The sequence below is a fragment of the Canis lupus genome, chromosome 22 (assembly GCF_048164855.1).
Source record: "Canis lupus baileyi chromosome 22, mCanLup2.hap1, whole genome shotgun sequence".
Lineage (NCBI taxonomy): Eukaryota > Metazoa > Chordata > Mammalia > Carnivora > Canidae > Canis > Canis lupus.
In genome coordinates this window covers 22639867-22657922 of record NC_132859.1, presented here as the reverse complement: position 1 = coordinate 22657922, position 18056 = coordinate 22639867, and positions in this window count along the sequence as shown.

Genomic DNA, 18056 nt, shown 5'->3' with positions numbered 1-18056 from the left:
TTAATTCCACTATGTAACTGTGTTGGCAAATGAATCAAAATGACACAAATAACCCGGGATGTTGGCACAATTTCATTTACTCCAAAGAAAGATGAAGGTTGTGTCTTGTTTAACTATTGTCATTTTCATCTTCCTCTCCTCCTTCAAACTCTCAGTTGAGAGGTTTTAGAGGGGTGGGTAGATAAAAATTAGAGAGTGGTGCTCATCAGTGTTTAGGATGTGAACATAATACGCCTTTGGGTATGTGTAGCGAGAGTGCCAATGCACAGAAGCAAGGCAGAGCTACTCCTGTGGCCTAAACTCTTAGGAAGCTGTGTTTGCATATCTGTGAGGGTGGGGAGTGGGGAGAGGGTTAGTTCTCCACAGTCTGATGGCTTTTGCTCCTTGATCCACCTGTCAGATATTTGCCACTTTATTGTCACTCCTGTAGTTTTCGCTTCTTTTCTGTCCATTGTTATTTCCTTCAGGTGACTGTTGATCAAACCTTAGGAAAGCAAAAACATGCACTCCTAGTATTCTCAGCTCCCTGTGGTAAAGTGTTGAAATGCAAGACTATTGCAGTTGAAACCCCAGACAGTTATGCCTGTGAGGTGCAGCCCTCCAGAATCTCCACAGATGTCTTTTTATAAACTCTCACACTTCCCTTATACTTCAGCAGCCACAGCCATAGCTTCCCAGGCTCTGCAGGAAGCTGTTCTGCCCCCTGTTGGGAGTACTTGGTATCTCCAGGAGAGTTTCTTTGGGTGGTTGGTAGGATTTGAATATTTGAAAATCAATTGTTTTAGAAAGTATAACTTTAACCAAGACACAAAATGGTTTTAGTTTTTGAGTAATTTAGATATTATGTTACTATAATGTTCTAACAGCCTCTTGCTTCCTGATCTATTTATAAAACCACAGTGTGACTTGGGGACACATCACTTTCTTCTCTGAGCCTCAAACTCTATTATAAAATGAGAGACTCAAACCACATCAGTGGTTTTCACTCAAGGGCCACCCTGGGAGGTCACAGGAAGGTCATACTACTCTACTGTCCACCTGAGCAGCTCAGCTTTCATTTGTTTTATGTTTTAAGATTCCATTTAAGATTTAAATTAGGAGAAGCACATGAATAAATAAATAAAATCTTTAAAAAAAAATAGGAGAAACAGAAAAAAGAAGGAAGAGGAGGAGGAAGAAGAAGAAAGAGAGAAAGCGTTCTATGACGAGGTTACTTGAGGAAACAATTGAAATATACGATTATAAGTATTTTTCCAGCTCATTTTTTGAATCTAAGAATCTAGATTCATCCAAGAGATGTAGGGGACTTGCAATACTTGATTATTCAATCACAAATTCACACATTTTAACAGAGTTATGGCAAAAGGAGAGAATGTAGCTTCTAAAGGGTATCTGTCTTATAATTTTTAAAAAGATTTTTTAAATTTATTCATGAGAGAGAGAGAGACAGAGAGAGAGAGAGAGAGGCAGAGGGAGAAACAGGCTCCATACAGGGAGCCCGACGCAGGACTTGACCCCAGGTCTCCAGGATCAGGCCCTGGGCCGAAGGCGGCACTAAACCACTGAGCCACCCGGGCTGCCCTATCTGTCTTATAATTTGTTGGAAATTGGTAAGAAGCATGAGGGATGTTACCACTCAAATTAATAACCTATCTTCTAGGACTTTTACTATATCCTTTGACCTTACTGGTTGCTTTCTCCTCTGTCACTCTAATGAGCCCCTAACCCTAACCTCTTTCCTAAAGTCTCCTCACAATCTGGAATGGCTTTCTAAATCCCCACATCCTGCCTTACAGTGCATGCTGAGGTCCTAGTCCATACCCCAGCCACTGAATCATTACTGGACCCTTTCTTTACCTGACCCACAAACTGACTCCTGTGCCTCTTGCCTTGTCTTCCAGTTTACCTGCCACAACATTTCTACTTTTCTTCCCCGTTACACCTTTATCTTGCCCTAAAGTGTTATGTATATTTTTGTCTCTCTCCCTCCACCTCTAATTTCTACTTGGCTTTTCTCTATCATATCAATGCAACGGTGGACCCTTTCCCAACTTGACCTAACGTTCGGGAGTCCTCTGCCCATTTCCTAAGCCCATGATACTGTCACAGCCCACTTTACATGAGCCTCACCAATGGGATTTGACAAATGTCTCAATGTATGAAGCTACCAATGATTTGAGTCCAATTTATATCACAAACAGCTTATACCTGAGAAGGTCAATCAACAGGGATCTGTGTCTTCAATTAACCTTGTAATTTTTATTTAATGAGTCAAGTTTGTGTGGCTTCTATGATGATGGTTCACAATGTATACAAATGTGAAAATCACTATGTTGTCCCCATGAAACTAATATGATATGGTATGGTAATTATACTTCAATTTTAAAAAGATGGCAAAATTTAAAGTGGAAAAAAGATAATGATAAAATAATATTATCTACCTCAGGGGAATTTTATGAGTGAAGTGAGATAATGTATGTAATACACTAAGCACAGTACCTGGCACACTGCAGGTGGGTAATACTTAGTAGTAGCCATTATCACTTATATTGTTTTTGCAGATGTTGTTGGTTGCCTACCTGAAATTCATTGTTTCCTTCATTCTTACTCGAAGTTTCCCATTTTATTTCTCTCCCTACCTCACAATACCAGTGATAGAATTGTTTATAAAGGGAAGGCTTTTGTAATAAGGATAGACTTCTATCCTCTTGACACCCACTTCTCCTTTCTCATCTCCGATCTCCTGGGTGCTCCAATTACAGAGCTGCACAGGCAGGTCTGGGCCCAAGCCAGCTACACACTAGGCTGCTGAAAGCTGCTTAGTTACAGACAAGATATATACTTTGGAGATGTCACAGAAAAGGGTTGTTGCTTTATAAAATTTAAGGAAGAGAAAGCCAAGTCTATAAACCAATAAGAAAAAAATCCAAATTGTTAGTGGACCAATTTATAGGAATCTCTCTATTCTATTAACCAAAAACATTGTTTTCTGAAACTTCATGTTACCATGCCATTACTACTTTGTGAAATCAATACTAAGTCCAACCAGCAATTTTACAATATAATAGAATTGAATGGAAAATATTAGGTGCATTACACATAATAAGAAAGTATTATTGCACAAAAAGCTTGATTCAGTTAAATTATATACAAAGGTATGAGTATCTGTACAAGGATGCAAAGTTAAATGTATTTCTTATCATAGGTAGTGGGCAAATCATTTGAAAATTACTGATTTGTAACAACTGCATCTAGAAGTCAAGTTGGGACAATATGTGGGTCTTTTCTTGGTCCTAGGAAGGTATCTGAAGTATCTGGGTAAATGTCCCCTCCTTATAGAATTTACTGCTGCATGGGGGCTAAGGTGAGTCTTTGGGCTCATGAATGAAGTCCTCTATATCCTCCAGTGAAATACTCACCTATGATTTTGGTGACTTAGGAACAAGATGGAGTCCTCTCCCACATGTGAGTAAATAGAGTAATTGGAGAAATAGTCAACCCTCCTGTAAAGATGAATGGACCCACATGTATCATCTTTTATTTCTGTAAATATGGCTATGGGCTATGAGTGTGGTATCTCCTGGTCTTGGGAGAGTCATCTGCTCTCCATCTGTCTCTAACATGGACCGTGTTATAGCTTCACTGAAAGAAAATGACTTCAGAACACCTGGGTGGCTCGGTGGTTGAATGTCAGCCTCCAGATCAGGACATGATCCTGGTTCCAGGGATCAAGTGCTGCTTCGGGCTCCCCTCAAGGAGCCTTTTTCCCTCTCTGCCTATGTTCTGCCTCTCTCTGTATGTCTCTCATGAATAAATAAATAAATAATATTGAAGAAAAAGAAAGAAAGAAAGAAAGAAAGAAAGAAAGAAAGAAAGAAAGAAAGAAAGAGAAAGAAAGAAAGAAAGAAAGAAAGAAAGAAAGAAAGAAAGAAAGAAAGAAAGAAAGAAAGAAAGAAAATGACTTCAAGTAATGTTCTTTCATGTATGCTGATGGCTGGTGTCGTTAAATTTGGTGAAAAAAGCCCCAAACATTCATGAATATCTGACATATCATCATCATGAGAGAATTTCCACTATCTTATAGCTAGTTTGTGCTGTCTCTTCAACTACCAGTCCTACACCTTTTATTTTACTCCTTCATTCTTTCTTGTCTTCATAACCAAGCCAGAAATAAATACTTGCCGAGAATCATAGATACAATTCCTGACCTAGGTCCACTGATTACCCATCCCAGGTCCAATGGAGTCTACTGCAAAGTCCCTAGTGGTATTCAGTCTCTGAAGATGACTTCTATCTACCAATTTCAAGAAGCATAGGGATTCTTTGTTGGCTCCATACAGTGAATATTTAGAATATTTTATATGCTACAAAATCTAACAGAGGTTTTACTTTGAATATTAGACTTATCTATTTTCAGAACTTTACTGTTCAAGCTTCCCTAGTATTAAATCTTTTGGATCTAAACCATTGAATTCTGAGATATATATTAAGAATAGATTGGTGCCTGCCATAAATGAAAGCCCACTTTTAAGCATACAGCCTTCTGCAGCTATATTCAAAAATCCCTGCCTACTTTAATTTTTGTTAATGTGTCTCAATAGAAGAAATGGCCAGGGGTTCCTGGCTAGCTCAGTTGGTGGAACATGCAACTTTTAATCTCAAGGTTGTGAGTTCTAGCCTTACTCTGGGTATCGAGATTAGTTAAAAAATTGTTTTAAATCTTTTTTAAAAAGGAAGAGATGGCCAGTAAAATGCAAGCCAGCAAACTCAGACCTATGTTAGAACAAGTCACAAAGTGATCCAGGCCACCAGGGAAAAATTCAGGTAACAACTAACAGTATGAATATTATGGTTAATTGTTGTAGGTGGTAAGACCTGACTTGCAGATTTTTGCAAGCAGCACCTGCATAGGCTAGAATAAATTTTAGGTGCTTAATAATTGAGAGTTGTCAGTATTTTTATTTATATATACTTTTTGGTACAAGAGGGGAATTATGAGCGTGAATGGTTCCATGCAAAATCTCATCCATTTAAGGTCTAAAAGCTCACTCAGTCTGTGCTTCCCACTATTGGATCATCAATGCCATTATTTTAAAATTTACAGTGTATATTACCTCAAGAAGAAGGAATGGTGTTGTAAACAGGACTCAGACACTTACGCCCTTCCAGGTCCACTTTGTGCCCAAAGACCTGAGTGAGTTGGATTTTCTGGGGGACATCCAGAGAACTTACTGTATCAGACAACAGGCTTGTATCTCAGTGAACTGATCACATTGTACCAAGCTTCCCACAGAGCCAAGTCTTCTCGCAATTTTTTCAATAAAACATTCCAGCAATGGCCTTATTCAGTTCTCTTCTTCCCACATACTCAGACTTCTCAAAAGAATAGTTTCTACATTTACAACTTCTAGTTACTCACTTCCTATGTTACTTAGAGCACAGGTTAAGCCCCTGTGACAAAGAGATCCAAAAATACAGTGGCTTATATAATTTAGAACTTCTTTCTTGTCATGTAACTTTCTGGAAGAAGGCAGTCTAGCTTTACTGTAAAGCAGCTGTAATTCATTTCAGAATACAGGCTTCTTTTATCCTGTGGGTCCACCATGCCCTAGAGTATTGTCTTTATCTGAGTGATAAGGAAAAGAATGACTTCAGGGATTTGACCTGAACAGCTGAGAGAATGGAGTTGCCATTAACTGAAATGGGAAGATGGCAGAAGGAGCAGATTTAGGGGGCAGAGATGAGCTCACTGTTACTCATATCAAGTTTGTACATTCAAGTAGAAATGTAAGTAGGTAGTTGGATAAACAGATTGGGAGTTTGGAGAACAGGTCCAAGCTATAGATACGACTTGAGCAGTCATCAGTCATGGACCTGGATGAAATCAGCAAGGGAATGAGTCTGTATAAAAAAAGGGAAAAAGATTAAGAACTGAGCCCTGGGTCACTCAAAAATTTGGAGGTTGGGAGCATGAGGCAGGATCAGCCAGCAAATGAAAAGGGGCAAATAGTAAGATAGAGGAAAATCAAAAGAGTATGGTATCCTCAAAGCCAAGAGAAGAAGGGCATGTGTCAAAGAGGAGGTGACAATCAACTTGTCAAATGCTGCTTATGAGTCAAGTAGGGTGAAGACTGAGACAGGAAGATTGGATTTAGTTTCAAGTGGCAAACAATGAATCTGCAGAGTGGAGGTGAAACTGAGATGGGCTCTTGTTTTATTGATTCATTTGTTTTTTCATTTGTTGACTCAAGAAGTAATGAATATATACAGTGCATCTTACATTCACAACAAAGGTCTTTAGGTAGATAATCAAAACAGACTATAAATTGAGCCGTGTATCTGAGATTCAATCCTGTAAACAGTGCTGTTTCTCTCCAAAGGCCCCTCTACTCTTTCCTCACAACCAATTCCCTTCATTTACTGGACACACTAGCTGTGGCAAAACCCCGTCAAGAGGATGACCCTAAAGATAAGCTTTAAAACAATCAGGGAAGACACAAACCAATAATGAATTCTGGTTGAGTGTTGAATAGGGAAAATGCACAAAACTCTGAGTAACTGGGCCACAATTAAAGTCCTCTCCAGTTTCAAGGGTCAGAGATCTCTGAGGATTCCATTGCAATGAATGTGCACAAGCATTCATTCCCGGGGATTCACTTTGATGAAGTGAAACAATGGCATAAATTAGCCAAATCAGCTTTGAAATCACTACAGTGCTTATGTTTGCTTAAATGTTTGTTAAAAGGAGCTTATCTTATCTGAACTTATTTGAACTTATCTGAACACATTTCAGCATGGAGGGTGGGCCTGCAGTCATGAGGGCCCCAGGGAAATGGTAATAATGCAGGACATTAAAACCCACTAGGGAAACTCTGCAAGGCAAAAGCTAAGAAAGGGGGTATAATCATCTAGCTGGTATTAAATAGGCTGCTCTGAAGCAAACAGGTCACTGACTCTGGGGACAGAAGCCTCTGGTTCTGGTAAAAGCTGTCATTACCTGTGTGACTTTGGGTACATGGGGTTTCCTTTCTGGACCTCCTGCAGTTAAATGAAGGAGTTGGACAAGATGACCTTTGAGATCTCCTGCACTTCTTCCATTTCAAAACTAAAGTCTCCCAAATGTGCAAAAAGGTTCACTTTGTTGATAATTAGAAAGTGCCTTTTTAGTTCCACTGTTAGTTTTGACCTGGATGCATGCATTACTAAAGGTGTCAATGATTTTCTCCTTGTAAGAAGCCGCACGTATATATAAGCTTCACAGATGTAGAGACCTAATAATGTGAGGCGCATTTGCTGCCTCTGACCTACATGCTCAGAAGGATTGACCCTGTATGGCCCAGTCAGTGGAAGACGATGGGATGGCTGTTGCTAGGAAATAATGCGTTCTGTTACTCAGAAAAAAAAAAAAAGGAGATGTGCAGGATCAGTTTTGTGGCACAGATCAGACAGTGATGACACTCCTAATGTGTGCAAACACACAGTGTCCTTTTTCCCTCTATGATTTCTCACGCGACCTTCCAAGTTAATTCTTGGCGTCCTTTATGGATGAATATTGTTGGACTTCTGTGCTGGGCTCCATGTCCCTTGTCTGAATTACATACCACCTGGTGGAATCATTGTTTTGGAATAAAATTTATTAGTTGAATTCACACAAAGCCACTCGAGCACATCATTCTATTGTGGAAACTGAGAGCCTATGGAAGATACGATCTTAAGAAATAAATTAGGAGTTATATCTATATATCTATATAATAAATTAGTTATATATAGAGATATATAAGGAAAAATATATCCATATCTTTATCTATATCCATTGCATCCTTGATGGCAATCACAGCCTGTTAATTTATCTGCTGTCTGAATGAGGGTGGAGAAATGATCACAGGATGGTGTGGATCTCAGGCCCCCTGCAGGGGATTTCCCCCACATTCTCAAAGACAGGGAATGATTCCCCCAAATTCACACTTTGATAAGTGGTAAAACTGGGATTTGAATCTTGACTCTTTAACTTTCTCATATATTCAAAACCACAATTATAAGACTCAATTATAATTTTTAGGGAACTAAAAATTGACATCATTTGAACTTTGGATATAACCAGGCTCAAGGCAAACTCAACCTCTGGACTCCCCAGTTAAATGAGCTGATAAATTGTCCTCTTTGCACAAGCTATTTTGGCATTGGTTTCTGTCATTTGTGAATAAATTTTCATAAAGATATATGAGCTTTCCCATTCTGGAAACAAGTGTGTATGCCCATAAAGGACTGATAATTGCATGTATTGATGGTGACCTATGTGCCAAGTGCTGTGCTGGAGACTTTGTATATGTATTCATTTACTTTCAAGACAATGAGGTAGATGTTTTTATTGTCCCCATTTTCCAGATGAAGAGACTGGGGGGGGGGGGGCGGGAGGTTAAGTATACTCTCCAGGGTCATATATTTAGGAAGATTCAGAGTCAAGATTCAAACCCCGGTATTCAGACTCCACAGTCCCCATTCAAAGTCACTTTGCCATACCAATCCTGGTTTGTGTGTGTACATGTGTACGTGTGTACCTTAACTACGGTGTGAAAAGGTAGGCTAATAGGGAAGAAACTGAAGCTTCTAGTTTGTTAGCATTTCTGCAGAGCAGACTCTGATCTCAGAGTCTCTGGTCACAGAGCATGCTGAGAACTCCTTCTAGGGAAAAGTCAGTGAGTTGGGATCAAGCCCCTGGACCATGGACCACAGCAATGGAGCTCAGGGGCTTTTGGAAAGTGGTGGATCATAGCATCCGGTCATTGAACAGGAAGTTTGAATGACATGAGAGAAGGATTTGGAAGCAGAATCTATCCCAGGGAAGGCAAAAAGGGTTAGACTGACAGGAGAGTTAGGCTCCTGCACTCCCCTACCCCTTCCTTCCTGTGCACCTATAGTCTGAGCAGTATTTAATTTGATACCTTTTCAGTATTTATCAACCTTTGTAATCTTTGAAAATAAGATACATAAAAACACACTGTTTGATTTTAATGTTTTGTTTTGTTTTCTCATGAGATTGTTGTTCCTATATTGGCAATTGACCAATTACCAATGGTAATTGACCATTTTAAATTTTTTTCATTTGTGGATTTTTTAGTAATAGATATATCAGGCCATATCCTTTCATAGTATATGACAACAACCCAACATACTTGAAGATATATTGGATTTTATAACTGGGAAGTCTAGGGTTACAACTGCTTTTAAGAAAGCCTAGATCCAGGATCTCAAATAATCATGAAATCATTCCTTCTTTCCTATCTCTGTCTCTCTCCCCCTGCCATCTTAACCCAAAGATCTATCTTCTTAGCTAGGCTCTTCCCCATGTAGCCCCAAAGATGGATCTAGGCTTACATTGTCCTCAAGATAGTGATTTCAGAAAAAAAAATTGAGGGGGTTCCTTTTATTTTATAGCGTATATAGCAGCTTATAGCATCTGCAAAAGTTTGACTCATTGGAAACGTGCTAATCCCTGATAAATCAGTGTGTCTGAGGGATGCTGTGGTCTAGTTGGTTTGTCACATGCCAATTATTAGGGTAGGGAAAGTGGTGCTATGTAATACATTTCCCTCAAGTAGTAATGGGTGTTTTCCCAAAGCAAAGTTATACAAAGGAGAAGCAAAACAAAACAAAATGATCACTTTTAAAATGCTCTTTCCATTTAAAAATGAAATGTTCAGCTTAAAAAAAGAAAAGAAAAAAGAAATGTTCAGCTTTTTATTGATTTGGAAGAGCTCTTTATATATTAGGAATATTAGCTTTTGGGTGCCTGGGTGGTTCAGTCAGTTAAGCATCTGCCTTCAGCTCTGGACATGATCCCAGGATCCTGGGATAGAGCCCCACATCTATCCAACCAGGGCTCTCTACTCAGTGGGGAGCCTGCTTCTCCTTCTCCCTCTGCTACTCCCCCATCCACCATGCCCACCCCACCTTTTTCTGTCAAATAAATAAATAAAATATTTTTTTAAAAAAGAATATTACATTTTGATCTGTACTGTACAAACCATGTATATTTGTTACAGTTTGTCCCTTGTCTTTTCCTTTGTTTATGGTATATATTTTTCCCTTTACAATAATTTAAAAATTGTATGTATGCCCCACCCAGCTCAGCGAGTTTCCTAAAGCTATTTGAAGAGATCCTTACCTATGTCTTCAGGCCACTCACCACCTCACCCTACATACCTAAACAGCTGAACATGCTAAAATGTTATTTCCCTGCCTTCCTCAAAGGGTTTTTGAGGCATCAGTTAGTTTCCTCGTCTGTAAGGTGAGTAACATGAGTACCACAAGGCTACAGTTACATAGCAGGATGTCCTTATTTTTGGAAATGCATGCTAAAGTATCAGGATGTCTAGGGTTTATATTCTGATGGCTTATCTAAAAAAATTAAAGAATGAGAAAGAGGTGGGTAGGGTAAATGGTATAAATAGCTAATAATGTTGAATCTAGGTAGTGGGTAAATAGATGTTCATTGTACTAGTTTTCTACTTTTCTTTATTTGAAAATTTTCCCAATTAAAAGATTACAAGAGGGTAAGAAGGAACACTGAACAGTCAGTGGTGGAGCATATAAGGTCTTTGCCATACCTGCCCTCCTCCCTATCAGCTCCACGGATGGTCTATCCCAGTGGCCAGGTGAGGGTTTGGTTCCCTGTGTAATACTATGGAGTACACAATGCAGTCATCATCCTGGTAGAGCCATTGCTTCTGAAGGAGGATTTGGGGATGCAGGGGGATGGGGAGGGTGTTGGTACCATGGAGGGGCTGTGAACCTTCCGGAAGCCTTACCTCCTGCTAATCCTTGGAAAGCTGTGTTAAGACGGTGGCTGTTCCACCTGATGACCTGGCCCAGACTTTGACATCTACAGCTTCTTGTGGAAGTGAGAGTCACATTTTTCACAGGTCTCCTATTTTATTCAGAATATTTAGGTCAAATAAAAGCCACTTTTTATTAAAAGGGAAAAAAAAAAAACCTTGCCCCAGAGCATGCCAACATTGATTCAGAAAAAAATGCAAACTCTTTGACAGGCTTAGCTCTGTTCAAAAGGAATATGAAAAACTGGAGTCACCTTTGAAGAATTCTAGCCTAGAGAAAGAGTCATCAGAAATCTGGAGCCTGAAGAAACTGTGAAAAGTTTAAGGAGAAATTAACTTCCTGAGAATAGGACTTGAATGAAGAAAGCTCTAAATGCACAGAACAAGAGGAGTTGGCAGCTGAAATTATAGGAATGATCCATTCACTAGAAGATGAATTAAAAGTCATCACATCACAAGCAGCTTTTCCCACAAAGTATGAGGCCAAGAGCCAATCCCCCACATGGCCCCTCACCAAGAGGTGGACCTTTATTTTGATTTTTTTTGTTATTTATTTTATTTTATTTTTTAATTTATTTTTTATTGGTGTTCAATTTACCAACATACAGAATAACCCCCAGTGTCCATCACCCATTCACTTCCACCCCCCGCCCTCCTCCCCTTCTACCACCCCTAGTTCGTTTCCCAGAGTTAGGAGTCTTTATGTTCTGTCTCCCTTTCTGATATTTCCCACACATTTCTTCTCCCTTCCCTTATATTCCCTTTCACTATTATTTATATTCCCCTAATGAATGAGAACATATAATGTTTGTCCTTCTCCGACTGACTTACTTCACTCAGCATAATACCCTCCAGTTCCATCCACGTTGAAGCAAATGGTGGGTATTTGTCATTTCTAATGGCTGAGGAATATTCCATTGTATACATAAACCACATCTTTTTTATCCACTCATCTTTCGATGGACACCGAGGCTCCTTCCACAGCTTGGCTATCGTGGCCATTGCTGCTAGAAACATCGGGGTGCAGGTGTCCCGGCGTTTCATTGCATCTGTATCTTTGGGGTAAATCCCCAGCAGTGCAATTGCTGGGTCGTAGGGCAGGTCTATTTTTAACTCTTTGAGGAACCTCCACACAGTTTTCCAGAGTGGCTGCACCAGTTCACATTCCCACCAACAGTGTAAGAGGATTCCCTTTTCTCCACATCCTCTCCAACATTTGTGGTTTCCTGTCTTGTTAATTTTCCCCATTCTCACTGGTGTGAGGTGGTATCTCATTGTGGTTTTGATTTGTATTTCCCTGATGGCAAGTGATGCAGAGCATTTTCTCATATGCATGTTGGCCATGTCTATGTCTTCCTCTGTGAGATTTCTGTTCATGTCTTTTGCCCATTTCATGATTGGATTGTTTGTTTCTTTGCTGTTGAGTTTAATACGTCCTTTATAAATCTTGGAAACTAGCCCTTTATCTGATATGTCATTTGCAAATATCTTCTCCCATTCTGTAGGTTGTCTTTTAGTTTTGTTGACTGTTTCCTTTGCTGTGCAAAACCTTCTTATCTTGATGAAGTCCCAATAGTTCATTTTTGCTTTTGTTTCTCTTGCCTTCATGGATGTATCTTGCAAGAAGTTACTGTGGCCGAGTTCAAAAAGGGTGTTGCCTGTGTTCTCCTCTAGGATTTTGATGGAATCTTGCCTCACATTTAGATCTTTCATCCATTTTGAGTTTATCTTTGTGTATGGTGAAAGAGAGTGGTCTAGTTTCATTCTTCTGCATGTGGATGTCCAATTTTCCCAGCACCATTTATTGAAGAGACTGTCTTTCTTCCAATGGATAGTCTTTCCTCCTTTATCGAATATTAGTTGACCATAAAGTTGAGGGTCCACTTCTGGATACTCTATTCTGTTCCATTGATCTATGTGTCTGTTTTTGTGCCAGTACCACACTTTCTTGATGACCACAGCTTTGTAGTACAACCTGAAATCTGGCATTGTGATGCCCCCAGATATGGTTTTCTTTTTTAAAATTCCCCTGGCTATTCGGGGTCTTTTCTGATTCCACACAAATCTTAAAATAATTTGTTCTAACTCTCTGAAGAAAGTCCATGGTATTTTGATAGGGATTGCATTAAATGTGTATATTGCCCTGGGTAACATTGACATTTTCACAATATTAATTCTGCCAATCCATGAGCATGGAATATTTTTCCATTTCTTTGTGTCTTCCTCAATTTCTTTCAGAAGTGTTCTATAGTTTTTAGGGTATAGATCCTTTACCTCTTTGGTTAGGTTTATTCCTAGGTATCTTAAGCTTTTGGGTGCAATTTTAAATGGGATTGACTCCTTAATTTCTCTTTCTTCAGTCTCATTGTTAGTGTATAGAAATGCCACTGATTTCTGGGCATTGATTTTGTATCCTGCCACGCTACCGAATTGCTGTATGAGTTCTAGCAATCTTGGGGTGGAGACTTTTGGGTTTTCTATGTAGAGTATCATGTCATCAGCGAAGAGGGAGAGTTTGACTTCTTCTTTGCCAATTTGAATGCCTTTAATAATGTCTTTTTGTTGTCTGATTGCTGAGGCTAGGACTTCCAGTACTATGTTGAATAGCAGTGGTGAGAGTGGACATCCCTGTCTTGTTCCTGATCTTAGGCGAAAGGATCCCAGTGCTTCCCCATTGAGAATGATATTTGCTGTGGGCTTTTCGTAGATGGCTTTTAAGATGTTGAGCAATGTTCCCTCTATCCCTACACTCTGAAGAGTTTTGATCAGAAATGGATGCTGTATTTTGTCAAATGCTTTCTCTGCATCTAATGAGAGGATCATATGGTTCTTGGTTTTTCTCTTGCTGATATGATGAATCACATTGATTGTTTTACCGGTGTTGAACCAGCCTTGTGTCCTGGGGATAAATCCTACTTGGTCATGGTGAATAATTTTCTTAATATACTGTTGGATCCTATCTAGTAGTATCTTGTTGAGAATTTTTGCATCCATGTTCATCAGGGATATTGGTCTGTAATTCTCCTTTTTGGTGGGGTCTTTGTCTGGTTTTGGAATTAAGGTGATGCTGGCCTCATAGAACGAATTTGGAAGTACTCCATCTCTTTCTATCTTTCCAAACAGCTTTAGGAGAATAGGTATGGTTTCTTCTTTAAATGTTTGATAGAATTCCCCAGGGAAGCCATCTGGCCCTGGACTTTTGTGTCTTGGGAGGTTTTTGATGACTGCTTCAATTTCCTCCCTGGTTATTGGCCTGTTCAGGTTTTCTATTTCTTCCTGTTCCAGTTTTGGTAGTTTGTGGCTTTCCAGGAATGCGTCCATTTTTTCTAGATTGCCTAATTTATTGGTGTATAGCTGTTCATGATATGTTTTTAATAATAAATTTATTTTTTTATTGGTGTTCAATTTGCCAACATACAGAATAACACCCAGTGCTCATCCCGTCAAGTGCCCCCCTCAAAGCCTGCCACCCAGTCACCCCCACCCCCCGCCCACCTCCCCTTCCACCACCCCTAGTTCGTTTCCCAGTTAGGAGTCTTCCATGTTCTGTCTCCCTTTCTGATATTTCCTACCCATTTCTTCTCCCTTCCCCTCTATTCCCTTTCACTATTATTTATATTCCCCCAAATGAATGAGAACATATAATGTTTGTCTTTCTCCGATTGACTTATTTCACTCAGCATAATACCCTCCAGTTCCATCCACGTCGAAGCAAATGGTGGGTATTTGTCATTTCTAATAGCTGAGTAATATTCCATTGTATACATAAACCACATCGTCTTTATCCATTCATCTTTCGATGGACACCGAGGCTCCTTTATTTTGAAAACAGACCTTCCTCTGCCCTTCACTCAGGTCTCACCTCGGCTACCAGACTATGTTCACTCATCTCTTCCTCCAGTCTGAATTCATTATTGCCAGTGAGTCTGGGGCTAGGGGCAATTTCTGCAAAGAGGACGTCTTTCTCCTCTTCCTCTCCTTCCTCCTCCAGATTCTCCACTGCCACCACCTTCATATCCTAAAAATAAAGAGGATTTGTTCTAGATTAACTTAAATCTCAAACAAACCAAATACTCCAGAACTATGCCAAGTGTATATGGACCAATCCTAGAAATAGCATACATCACTTCTGCCCACATTCCACTGGTGTCCTTGGACATAGCAAACTCCAAGGGAATCTGGGAATTTCGATGAGGTAATGGGGGATAGAAAGCAGTCTTTGAGGAACACAGAGAAATCTGTGCCACAATTTTGTTGTAAGATGAGAAATAGAGATCCTTGTTGTTTGAAAGGTTTGGGTCATATTCAATAAATCATCCCCCACTGCCTTCATTACTTTCATCTTCAATTTGCTCTAGCTGCTCCATGTTACCTTTCCTTTTAGGCCTTCAATTGTTTAGTATTTTTCTATTGTTTTCTTGTTCATAGTGTGGGAAATATGACTCCACTTTCACTTCTATGTGGTGAACTCAGTTTTTCCAGCATCATCTATCTAAATAATATAAATAAATTATAATTCCAAAATTTCAGTTAAAAAATGAGATGCCAACATGTATTGTGTTCCCACATATATAAAATCTCTCTCTGCTCTTCGAGTGGTCAGTTTGTCTGTTTTTTGTTCATTACCACACTGTTCTTGTTACAATAACTCTTGTGACTTTAATGATATTATGTCCACTGTGGCTAGTTCTGGAGAAAGCTACTTGCAGCCTCTGTCACTTCACCATTGTCTTTGGATTACAAGATCCCCAAACTGGTCTTTGGTTATGGTATCATTCCATTAACAGAGGCAGCAATGGGGCAGGTGAAATCTAACCATGTGGTTTGCAGGCTATACAGTGAATATACAACACCTGAAGTAAAAGGTGGTTGTTCTTGTTGAATCACAGCCATGACAGCCAGGATGGGGGTTTGCGTAAGCCACATGAGCAAGATAACGTCACCCTTGTCACTCTACAGAATCCAGAATTCTCAGCAAAATTTTCTTCGTAATCTGACTCTGGCCTAGTTTTCTAATCTCACTGCCAGAGATAGCATTGTGTTCATTTTCTCCTGTCCCTTATTTGACCTTTGGGAAAGCCAAGCACTTAAGTCGTTTACCCTAGATTATATGGCAAGTTCTGGAAAAAGCTAGCACCACAATTCCAATCTCCCCTATTTTTTAAGTGTACTGTGCTTTCCTCCACCATCAACACAGATCCTGCATAGGAAACTTGTCTCTACCTGTCTTGACTCCCTTTCCGAACACTTGAGAAATACTGCATTTGATCGTAGATACTGAGACTAGGAAGTGGGGCCTATTCTTCTCCTTCCTCTCTCTGAGCGATTCCTGATTCTAGGAAAGAGGTGAGTAAACACATGCAAAATTCCTTTATCCCACTTCTTTGACTGGGTTGTAGAGATGAAGTTGCTGGCCAGCTGAACATGTAAAATTGGCAAGTCTTTACACTAAAAATGCAAGGAAAGGTCTCATTATCACATTATCCTTCAGTGAATATCAGGTACTTGAATCCTCTTATCCCCCATCTTGTCACCATTCTTCTATGTATGGCTTGGGAAAGTGGGTACAGAAGTGTATTCTACTCAGGAATTACATGAACAATATGGGGATGACTCAAGGGTCATCCCCTATGGAACAGTGTTTGTGCATAACCATGAATAGTCTCGAACTAGTAGGGATGTATAAGACTGGGATATTAGGTTTGTGTGATATATTCACCCTCATGACTCAAAAATTATGAGAAGTTCCTGTCTAGTCATTTGAAAAAGGAGCTACACATTGAGAGCTAAGAAATACACTGTCCATGTATATATTCTCTCTGAGGTCTCAAGTAGCACTACAGAAAACTTAAATCTCACCCCATGTGTTAGATGGGTAAAGATAAGGACTCAGGCAGGAAGAATGTAAGCAGAGAGGCAGTGACATGTCCAAAGCCAGGTAAAAGTTGAATTTCTGAGTCCTTTTACATTTTACACTCTGCAGTTATTTTCCATAAGGCCAGAAGCTCCATGCCTTTATGTCTCCTTTTCAGAGAAGTAAAGCCGGCTGGGGGGAAATGTACTCAAAATGAGAGTTCCCACTCTGCTCCTCACTCCAGCATATATTTCTTGAGACAGTTTTATCCTTCTTAAGTGAAAAGGGAAATGATTTGGGGCCAGTAACCCTTGCTGACACTCAAGTGCTATTCCTTGCAGAAACTTACATTTAGTGTCTTTCTACCAAGGAGACTTAAAACTCTTTCCAGCCAGCAATCTGCTGGGCTGTGGTCTGTAAAAGCTTTGACCTGCCTGAGGAGGATGCAGAGGAAAAGCGACACAAAGGCACATGTGGGTCAGCAATCTGGGGCTTTACAGAAGCATGCGTCATCAGCATCTGACACTATTTTTAGGAATTTCAGCCTTTTTACTTTACATATGATGGCCATCTCTAGGTCTATGCATATTCCTCAGATGTGAATTAAAGGGCTAAAATGAAATCCATTTTCTTTAGTACTTACTGCTCATCTGGTGCTGCTGCTACAAAAAAAAAAAGTTATGCAGATTCATTTTTAATAATTCCCTTGAGAGTGAGGTCAAGGGAATTTGCTGGGCAGTTCCTTGAAAGCTGATTTGGGGACTAATTTATCTATCTTAGATGGTGCCAGGAATGTAGAGGCTGCTCTGTCAAGTTTTGTGGACTGAATGGTTGTGTCCATTTCAGAATATATGTAACATGAATTGAGGCCCTATCTGTCAAAAGTGGTTTGGATGCCATTCAACAGAAAGACAGTTTAACTCAAGGGTCAGACACCATAGTCTTTTTTTTTTTTTTTCTTCTTCTCTACCAACCAGCACCTTCTTCTAATTTTGAGGACTGTCATGGAATAGTGAAGAGATCGTGAACTTGTAAGTCAGAAAATTGGAGTTTGAATCTTAAAATTGCCACCCATTATCTGTGGAGGCTCAGGAGAATTACTTAATTTTTCGTAACTTCCCTTTGTCATCATAAAATAAAATTGCTGGCAGAATGAAGTGACAGAAAGTGCAGTCTGTAGGTGGTAGGGGCTTCATAAATTATATTTTCTCCCTGCTCTCCAGCCCAAATTTAAGAAGTGCTGAATGACAATGTCAGAGGTAGAGGTCAATGTAAGTGGTGGTGCAAACAAAATTCAGCTCTTATAATTTACACATCAATTCATTTAATCACTCATTCAGTCAATACACATTGATGAGTGTTTTCTT